A 10,907-nucleotide genomic window follows, 5' to 3' on the forward strand; every position below is an offset into this window, starting at 1 on the left:
ACCTGGTATATTGTAGGTAAAAAGGGGGGTCTTTTGCATCCAACTCTGCTTCTAAGGATTTCATAGGCCGGCAGCTTTCTTGGCAGCAAAAGAAAAGTAATTTGTCATTGTCCTTTTTCAGGTAGGACCGAACCTTTTATTGTGCAATTTTCCTCTGCAACTCCTGAGTTTTTTCAGTGCATTGGTCCTGTTAAAGAAAGGCCTTTCTGAGTTTATGCTAAAAGGGCTTCTGAATGTGAAAGTTGTGGGCTTAATAAAGTAATGCGGACATTGTCCGGATCCCAAGTTTTAGTTTATAATCCCAGTTACTATCAATAAAGTATACAAAAATAAAGAAGTTTATTGTTTTTGGTCTCACAATTTTGGGACTGTTTGCATGGAAAAGTGTTGATTGAGCAAGTTTAGTGAAGACACCTATTAAAAAGCATGATGAACTAAAATATCAAATAACAAATAAGATGCTGAAAATGATAGTTTATGGTGCTTCAAATATTTAGCGTGCATTATTTTAAAGCTGCCAGCATAAATACCACCAGCCCACAATGTAATAAATCAGTGGTTCCCAACTTTTTTCAACCTCATCGTCTCATATTCCAAATAAAAGACATTCTTCCATTTTGGAGATTCATATATTTTAACTGTTGAATTTGCAAGTAGTATCAGCTGATATTGCACTCCTGCTTAAATTCAGTGTACTTTGTGCAGTATTATTGTGCAAAGATGTTTAATTGAGAATGTAAAGACCTTTATGGTATATAAGGGTGCTACTTTTAAGAAATGTTCCTTTTCTTGAACATTAAAGAATTCAAGGAAGCAAGAATTACACAGATTTCAGTTAAGTGTCTTTAATGCTGGTTTTAAAGTTCAATATAGAATCTGGGAAACTGCAAGATGGATTTCATTTGAGGAAAAATCTTTCAGAAACTTTGAAATAATACTGCTCAGGTTTCTGGCTATCCTGGCTGAGTTGCCATATAGGAGATGATAGATGTACCAATCTAGTTCCTCCTATCTCTTGAGTGTTTATGACTCACATTCCTTCCATTCTTCTCCTGGCCTTCACACAATCTGGTGGGAGGATTAAAGCAGGGAGGGAACCCACTAACCAGAGGCCCCGCTCTCTGCCATCCACTGGAATCTGGACAGCAATTTCTTAAACCAGCTTCACGTCAAGCCAGTTTTGACATGGGAGACCATAGCGTAAGGTTGCCATTCAGGAAAGTTCTCCATCCCTACACATTCAGGACATTCACAGACTTGAAAAGGAGCTCTTTTCCACTGTTGGTGAAATTCAAATTCATAGTCAGTCCATCTCCATATTTTATGCCTGAAATATATTTATAGAATAAATTCTGATCTTGCTTATCTATACTAATCCCAGTATTTGCACATGTTTTCAGAACAATGAAGGCATGTGGTTTACATGAAATCTTAGCTGCATTTAAGGTAGATTATCTGGTTTGTAAAATAAATCCCATTCCTCCAAATATGGGTTAAATTGGTGGTGGCAGAGCTAATAAAACTTTTCAGTTGAGTATCTTCTGATTCGCTATGTTGCAATTGGGAATTTCAAGAGGTTTTATGGGTTATAAAAGCAACATTTTGCACAGAATGAGAAGGAACACTTTCTGGGTTTCATAGTAATTTAAAAGTGCCCAGTTCTCCAAAACAATCCACTAAATAACTGAGACCAGTAGCTGCTGAATTCCACCAGTATTAAAATTCCACTGATTGCTCAAGAGTACAACTGGGACATTATTTGGAGCCTGGACACTGTTTATTGTGGCTGAGCCAAGACTTAGCTTTGATTGACATGTATCCCTTTATGCATATTCTCCCCCTTCCATTCATAAACATCTCATCAATCTTCTTCTCTCATCACAGGACTGGCGGTGGGAAGATTGAGGTGACAACACTTCCTGCTTTCTCTCGGAAACTGTGAAGTTCACTTATTTCTCAGAGCCAGTAACGGAGGGTCAGAAGCTGAGCTAGGCAGTTGGGAGAAGGCATCTCATGTCCGTGCCACCAAAGGCACCAGCAGTCAATTTCCTGCTGGCCAGCTGATCTTGCAACATGGAAGTGAACTTTGTGTTTCATGCTGTCATTAATGGCAGGAAATCAAACTACCTTGTTCCTGTTTATCTAACTGAACATGTTGATCTTCTAGGTGGGAAAACTGTGTGAAGGTCCCACCTCTTTCGCTTGATAGCTGTTCTGTGATCTTTGGGCTACAGGTAACCCACCCATCCTCTGCAAAGTAACTTCCCCACTTATAAATAGCAAAGCTGAAACAGCAAGCCACCGAATCTTTTTTCTCCCTAGTTCTTCAAAGTTAGCTCTCATTTCTTCTCAGGTATTCATATTTTCATAAAAATGTCATGACCTCAGGGCCTTTGCAGAGTGCATTAAATGCCTATTTATTCTTTAAAAATGCTTAAGCATTTAACACTCAACAGATTCTTCTAGGCTCACTCCTGGTTGACTTTAGGCAGTTTTATATTGATTAGATGGTCTGAAGGGAATCAGGAATCATTTTTCCCCTAGCAGTTTTATTGACAGAGATAATAAGCTATAAAACTCTGTCAAACACAGTGAAGATGCAGATCAGCTCTGATCTGATTCAAATGTTTAAATTATCTGATTCAATAACAGAAATCAGTTTGAAAAATTAATTCAAGATTTGATGGAATAATTTTTGCACACCCCTAATCAGGTAGCCCTGTCCCTCCCACTTCTAAATTGTGAGAGATGCAATTGTGGATTTTATTCCCGCTGTCCCTTCTGATTCTCATCATAAAGAATCTTTCAGAAATAATAATTTCAGTAATTTTGGGAAACTTATTTCCAAAATAAAACCTGAATAAAAACAATACATTTCCCTTCTGTCTTTACTGTAGTTATTAGGTTTTAGGACCATTTCTAATAAAGTAAGATTTATTTATTTATTTATTTATTTATTTATTTATTTATTTATTTATTTATTTATTTATTTATTTATTTATTTATTTATTTATTTATTTATTGGTTCGATTTATATGCCGCCCCTTCTCCGGAGACTCAGGGCGGCTTACAATGCGTTAAGCAATAGCCTTCATACTTTTGTATATACCTGCTTAGTAGGGCTTTTGCCCCCCCCCCCCCAAGCGGTGTTCTTTTTTATACAAAGTCAGCTTATTGCCCCCACAATCCGGGTCCTCCTATAAAAGTTTGTTTTATATCTTAACATACAGCATTGCTATAAAAAAATGAAACTGAAAATGGTGGCCCCTGAATGTTGACATTCTGGCATATTTGGTAAGATTGCAAGGGGCAAAACTGTTCCAAGTTGTGGATGAAAGCAGGGCAAGAAAACTACTATAATACTGTAGGATTTGGGCTGAATGGCAGGAAGTTCAGCAATTCAACTGTTCAAGTGGGACAGACTGGAGAGGTTTAAAGAGAAAGGTGGATGACCCTCGGTCAGGAATGCTGGAGAAGTGGGTGACTGTCCTGGGAAGAAGGCTGAACCAGATGATCTCCAAGGTCCCTCCAAGGTCCCTCTTCCAACCGTAATTTCCATGATTTTAAATTATGGCACATCACAAATAGGAAGTGAGATTAAAACCAAATCCTTGCAGGTAAGAGGAAGGTAACACCTCACAGAAATTTGCATGGATGTGAAAGTAAATGGAGACGTTGCAAATATTGATCTGACAATTTCAACGAATTAATCATCCTAAGGACCTTTGTGGGCTTATACTCAGCTTACTCCATTGAAGAAAGACAAATCTGCAGCCAGGTCCAGATCCTAAGGATAACGATCATAAGCAGGAGATTGGGGTTCATTTTCAAGTAAGGGCTGATGAGAATAGGCTCCTATCCTTACAAAGGCCTAGCTGCTACCTCTGCTGCTAAGACCTCACCCATCAGAAGGTCAGATCTGCGAAATAAAGCATCTATTTTTGTCATTCTACTGGCCGTATGTAAATATAGGATTTTTTGGGTCTCTTTTTCTTTTTTAATTGAGCTGTCTTTGCTCGTTTCCCCCCTTCCAAACCCTCTTAAACATACATTATGCTGTCCAAACAAATTGGAACCGCCTGCTTTAGTTTCTCTTGGCAAATTGTTCTTTTCCTGGAGTGAATCTGGGAGTTTCTTGGCCTGCCATCTGACAGCCTGGTGTCTGTGGTGAATTTTACATTGCATTTTATTACCGCTGTTCTTTTTAAGAAGCTTTTCTTTTTATTTGCCTGACATACATATAGGAAAACTTTCCTGACTGAGATTTGAGAGTGCTCTGTGCCGCTTATGCCCTACCTTCTAGTCATTGATTTCCTGCTTCCTTCTCAAGTATCTGGGAGCACAAGCACCGTCTTTGAAGGGTGTTTCCTTCCTTTGAAGAAAGAAAAAAGGAGCAAAGAGACATTATTTGGGCTTCAGCCTGCATCACTTGCCATATGAATTCTGAGCCTTGTACCCAAAGACGGACAAGTTCTCTTGGACTTTGAATCCGCAAAAGTGCCTGTAAAAATATTTTTACAGGAATAAAAATATTGGAGAACCCGTTGATGGCTGACTTCCATGTCCATGCATTGTCTTCATGCATCTGATGCTAAGTGAGAAAGACCTTAAAAGACACTGAGAAGAAATGGAGATGGTCAGATAAGAGACGTTGTAGCCTTCAGCTGCCTATTGGGTGGGAAAGGAGGCTGAGAAGGGACCCCCCCTGGTTTCTCAAGCTGTAAAGGAAAGAGAGGGGAGGATTGTAGACTTTCAGCCTTGCAAGAGTCTGTGAATGTAGCTTTACAATAAAATACAATTAATTCATCGGGTCCTGTTTCCTGTCTGGTCTACCTTAGAAAGCTCACAATACATTTTGAAAAGGAGTTCCAGATAAGTTGCATGGTGAACTATAGAGATTTTACTTTAAAAAGAAAATGAGTGTGGGGATAAACTGAAAATAAGGATCTTTGTATATTTTATTCTTGGCTATGAAACATTACTCTGGAAGAGGTTGAAGAAACCAGCAGCTGGTGTGCCTAAATTAGTGGTGGAGAATTTTGAAAGGACATTTGTGCACTTTTCAGTTGATTAGTGGTGGTTGGAAAAATGCTGTTTCATTCCGATAAGTGTGCATTTGGAATCTGGGAACTATTCCCAAGCTTGAGTTCAATACCTGTCTGTGTAATTTACACATCTTGGCTAAAAACCAGACTAGGAAGGAAAGGAGGATGGTGATGTCCATATCTAAATGAACTACAGTGATTATCTTTTGAAGTCTTGGACATCTCATGTAAGGAGGTGAGAGAAAGATGCTACCCAGCTGGGCAAATGCCCATTTCCCTGCCTGTGGTGATTATGTACCACATGTCAACTGATATGAGAATGGATTAAGCAGGTTGTTTGGTGTGTCTGTGTGGACTGTGCTGTCTAGATGAGTCATGAAACTTCCGAGTGGGCCAGACAGTCAGAAATGCCACCAGGAACTGTGGAGCTAAGTCTCTCCAGCCTGGAATTCCATGAGTAAGTAGGTTGAGCCTCTTCCATGCTCCTTTTGTTTCTCCGTGTCTAGGCCTCCTACTCACGTCCATTCAGAAATGGACCTCAGAGAATTAGGGAAAGCATTCTCCCACATAACTGTGGCTTAGATGTTATCGGTCCTTTCAATAGCTACTCAGTTCTAAGAATGACTGTTTGCACAACTTTGAGAATGGATTCTGCTTTGGAATCTGGAGACTTGATTGATGTAGACTAGAGAGCCTTCCGGATGAGGTAACCATTAATGTGGGAAATAATAATAACCAACTTTACCCATGGGCTAGCTTTTACTTCATATATTCCCAAGACTATATTGGGAATATAATATTACATTTCTCCTCTGCCCCTCTCAGTATGACATGAAGAAGTGGGCTCCTACTCTGCTTTCAATAACTGGAGACGTTGAGATGGGCCTGCTTATCTGAAAACATTTATCAACTCCAGCTAGCATTTAGGTACTTCTTTGCAAAGAACCGTCCTTTTCACGAGTTTTAAAAATTTAACGCAAGGTTAGGAATGTCATGGCTTTTGAAGCTTCCCTGCCTCTGATCTTTCTCAGTGGGGCTGATCTACCAGTAATAGGTTTCATACTGTATCTTCCTTTTGGGGAGGTTTTGAAATAGTTTACGTAAATCTACATATGGCAGCCTGTGGTTGCACAGCAGTAAAATATTACGCAGATCCTCTGAGACTTGGAGAGCACCTTTTATAGTCTTAGGTAACCTCTTCAAAATGTTATTCTTTCTTGACCTTTGCTAGGCATTAGATGAATTGCAAATATACAGATCCCAACGGTACAAACCACCATTATAAACACAAAAGTCATCCTTGAAGTTTCTTGATCTTTGGCTTCTTGGAAAATGTAGTGAGGAGAACAAGGCTGCGTTTCTTGCTTCTGTTCCTCCAAGGTTCAGAAAACAGGAACACGGTTATTGTCACAGGGATATAATAAGCAGATTTTCAAAATTCTGAAATAAGCCTAATACAAGACAGAAGGTTCCCACAGGATTTTTTTTTCAAAATTTTTGAATTTTTCTGTGACAAACCAGAGACTTGTAAGTAATAGTTATTCAAGAATTATAACAATTGTTATTTTGTATGCTTTGGGAAAAATAAAGCAGAACACTGTACTTTGTCATTTAGGCAGAAATCAATTGTGAGAAACATTTCACCCCTTCCCCAAATCATTTGAGATGAATGGCTTTGGTTGGCTTGGTTTAATTACAGAGAAAAGGAAGCTGCAGAGTACCAACACGGCCGTCCCTAAAAGAACAAGCATTGGGCAACAAGCAACTAGGGCAAAGACTGATGAAGATATTTTTTTTCTCATTCTTGAGAGCCAGTTGGTCTAGTAGTAAAGGCACCAAGCTAGAAAGTGGGAGACCATGAGTTCAAGTCCCACCTGAGCCAAGAAAACTAGTTGGTGACTTTGGACCAATCACCAGGAGACTCTGAATTCTAGTCCCACCTTAGGCATGAAAGCCAATTGGCTGACTTTGGGCCAATCATTAGGAAACAGTGAGTTCTAGTCCCACCTTAGGCACGAAAGCCAGCTGGGTGACTTTGGGCCGGTCTCTCTCTCTCTCTCTCTCAGTCCAACTCACTTCACAAGGTTTTTGTTGCAGGGAAACTTAGGGAAGGAAGGTGTGCTGGATATGTTCACTACCTTGAGTTATTTGTAAAAACAATAAAAGGTGGGATACAAATAAACAAATAGATAAATCAATATGTTGGCACCATGCCACTCCTGTTTTTGTCACAACTAGGATTGCCATTGCATTCCTTCATCTGCGTCGCCCTTACTTTGTGATTGACTAGGTGGATGTGTGCCCACTGGATATGGATAACTTGGCTGGAGAGGATTCTTTGGCCTTATGGATCCCATGCGAGGCAGACAAGTCCATTGGTCCGTAAATAAAAATGGCTTTATTGAAGAGAAGGAATGATCCCCAGCAATGTTGAGCTTTGGGCTGTTTGCCTTTTCAGCAAACAATGGCATAACAAACATGCTTCTGTCAGGAGCCGGAGACGCCCTCGGTGAAACGATTTGGAGATGTTTACAGCAACCTGAGAGAAAAGATGCCCAGGAGAATATCTGGAAGAGCCTCAAACTGACCATCGCTACTAGTCTCCTGGGATAGAGAAGGGAGAGGAGAGTAAATGCAGTCAAGCTTGTAAGGTTCTATTACAATAGCCTACTGTACTTATTTCAATAAAGTATAGTTGCAGCTTTCTCATGAATTCTGTTTCCTGATTTTGTCAACCTCAAAGGGCTCAGATGGGGAATGGGTAGCTCTTTAGTTTCTGAGCTACACAGCTCAACATCTTTCATTCCTCAGAGGATCCTTGGTTGCCCCCTCCCCTCTTTGGAAGAGCTTTATAGCTCCTACTACCTTAAGAAAGTTCAAAACATTCTTAAAGATCCATCTCATCCTGGGCATCCTTTTTTTTTTAACTATTACCATCTGGCAGACTGTACAGGACATTAAAAACAAGGACAAATAGTCTGAAAAACAGCTTCTATCCCAGAGCAGTAACTATATTGAATTCTATTGTATAGTGCAATATTAATGCAAGGGGTTCAATTCAATTCAATTGCATAGAATGTGAAGGATGTGTGTTTTTGTTTTATTTTTATAGTTTTCTTATGTATAATCTACACTGAAGATGGCATTTAATTTCATTGTATGAGGTGCAATGACAATAAAGTACTACCACCACCACTACCACCACCACCACCACCACTACTACTACTACATCTTTCATCATTGACCATGCTTGTCAGAGGGCCAAGAGTTGAAGTTCAATAATATCTGGAAGATCACAAGTTTTCCATTTGTGGCTTAGCAGGGTTTTTTTTCCCTCCACTGGCTACTCTGCAGGGTCCACCGTGAGTAGCAGCTACTATGAATTGAAGCGATCTCTGTGTTAGACGCTGTGCCAAAATTAAACATTCCTTTGCTCTCCATATTCTTTACTTGTTTTTCTGACCTAAGCACTTTTCAGCGTCACATCAGCCATTGACAAAGTTACGCTTACAGAAAAGGCTCTCAGCAGGGTTTCTTTTCCCCTTCTCATTCCCTTGCAGTGAAATTCCAAAAAGGGCATTCAGTGCAGTTAAAATGTGTGTGTCAGAGCTGCTCTAGCAGCTCAGGCAGGACCAGCTCCACACTTTCCTCCCGTGATGCAGTGAATTTTTCATGAGAAGTGAAAGAGCCGGCTCCTCAGGGACCCAGAGTGATTGGCTAATTGGGAATTGATGGTCTATAAAGAGCTGCAACCTTGGACAGTCAAAGGATGATGAATGGCAGCATGTCAGAAGTGAATGGGACTCAATAATTATAAATCAGGACTGTGCTCACTTTGAAAGTTATTTAGGGGAAAAGGGGCTTCAGGCGTCCTGTGGACACAGCACTTCTCTGTTGTTCATTACAGCAACTTGACTTCTGCTGCTACTTTGAAAGTTGTGTTAAAGTTGGGTTTCTTTAAGGATTTGTTTTAGTAAAGGAATTGTGTCTTATTTTTATGTTCCCAAGGAAGCCTGAGAAAGACACGTGTGCTTTAATGTGTAACAGAGAAGAACTGTGCTTGTGTGAGGTCGCCAACATTACTTCAAAATAGCTTTCAAAGTGAATAGAGTCCTAATCACAACTCCTATCATTGGGAGGGCCTGTGGGAGGATGTCCAAGACACTTGAGCGAGTTCCTTACCTCTTCTTGTGTGTTTACTCTTAAGGCCAGCTTTTACACATCACAATTAGGGGAAAGCTTTTGGAGAATGGAGAATGACAGATAATGATGCTGCTGCTGATTAAAGTCCCCATTTGGCAAGTTAACTACTGTACTTAATTGATGGGGTGTTCACATACATACATTAGAAGAATAACTCATGAATTATCTGTAAAATGAATTGCATTCTTCTTTGGTTAGACTGAAACGCTCAGGCTCTAGATGGATTTGAATGCTCTTGCCACATTGCACTCATCCGTTAACAATCATAGAAACCTAGGGATGGAAGGGACCTTGGAGGTCTTCTAGTCCAACCCTCTGTCCGAGGCAGCAGTCCTTATACCATATCCTGGATGAATGATATAGATGTACCCAAGGTCATATTTTTTCATGAGCCATTGTTGACTTCCCCAGCCTTCATACATTCAAACAGGCGTGTCAGAGGCTGTCTCACATAATGTCAAACATAGAGTCCATATTGGAAAGTACTCTTAGTGCTTCTGGTTTCCTTGGAGGAGTTTTTAAAATGGAGATAATTGGAGGTCAATGACATTGAAATATGGTTGCAGGCACTGGACTTTACTCAATTCTATGGAACTAATTGAAAGTTTGGGGAGTTTTTTCCCACATCATGGTTTTATACGAGATGAAACTAATTACAGCACAGGAACAAAAGTTGAAGTTGGAGGGCAGAAGAAAACAAAACTTCCCAGGACAACTCTCCAAGGCCAACCAAGTGAACGGGAGTCAGATCGATGCAGCTGTTATGAAATACTAACAGTGACATAAATATGGGTGACTTGTAGAGGTAGAATATTTGTGCTAAAGAAATTTCCTGTGCTTTCAAATTATGTAGCCAGCTAAATCTGGACCTCCTAAAGAAGTTAGATTTGTCTTGTAAGGCTCCACGGTATAAATGGAATGACGCATGTAAAAGGCCGCTGTGAAACGTGGAGTTCTTGGAGGATGAAAATGTGGAGGATGAGAAACAGCTCCTAGACGCACGAGGGCTTCCTGCTGGGAAAGGGCTGTACATTTCCTTTTGCTTTTTCTACCTTGCTTCAGGCAGTAGAGCGAACAACGGCCAAATGGTCACAATCAGAGGTCTCTGGAGTAGCTGTTGATGCTGGTGAAAGTTCAGAGAGTTGTAGTTCAAAGCCTGGCAGGATAGAAATCAGATACGGGTGTTTCCAACACAAGGAAGCTGTTTGATGGGACTTGAAGCAACGCTGAAGTGGAATCCAGAGAATTAAACTGGTCACTCTGAGTTAGAATGAGATTTCAGTTTGTGATTATCGATTGTTAAAATCAGTAGGAGTTTGAGAAGATGGGGAGCCGTGTGGATGGAATTTCATAAAATGTCAACTGTTCCTACTAAATGGGACTGTTGGTTCATTTCATCTAGGATGGCCAGTCCAAGTTCTGGCACAAAGTACACAGAGCAACGGGGCAACAACCTGATGACTTGAAACAGTCATTGAAAAACAATGGTTCATAGGCTGTGATCAAAAATGTCAGGCTGGCAGCCGCAGCCATGCGGTTGAATATCTGCCTGATGCAAGGCACGTGAAAACCAGACGGAGCTTTGACTGGAGACACCCTGGCCGGATTCCACCCAGCCAGTTAATGCCTGGCTGAGAGACAACCAGGAAATCCCGCAGC

Source organism: Pantherophis guttatus, chromosome 7 (genome assembly GCF_059756535.1).
Source record: "Pantherophis guttatus breed Tessera chromosome 7, ASM5975653v1, whole genome shotgun sequence".
Classification (NCBI taxonomy): Eukaryota; Metazoa; Chordata; class Lepidosauria; order Squamata; family Colubridae; genus Pantherophis; species Pantherophis guttatus.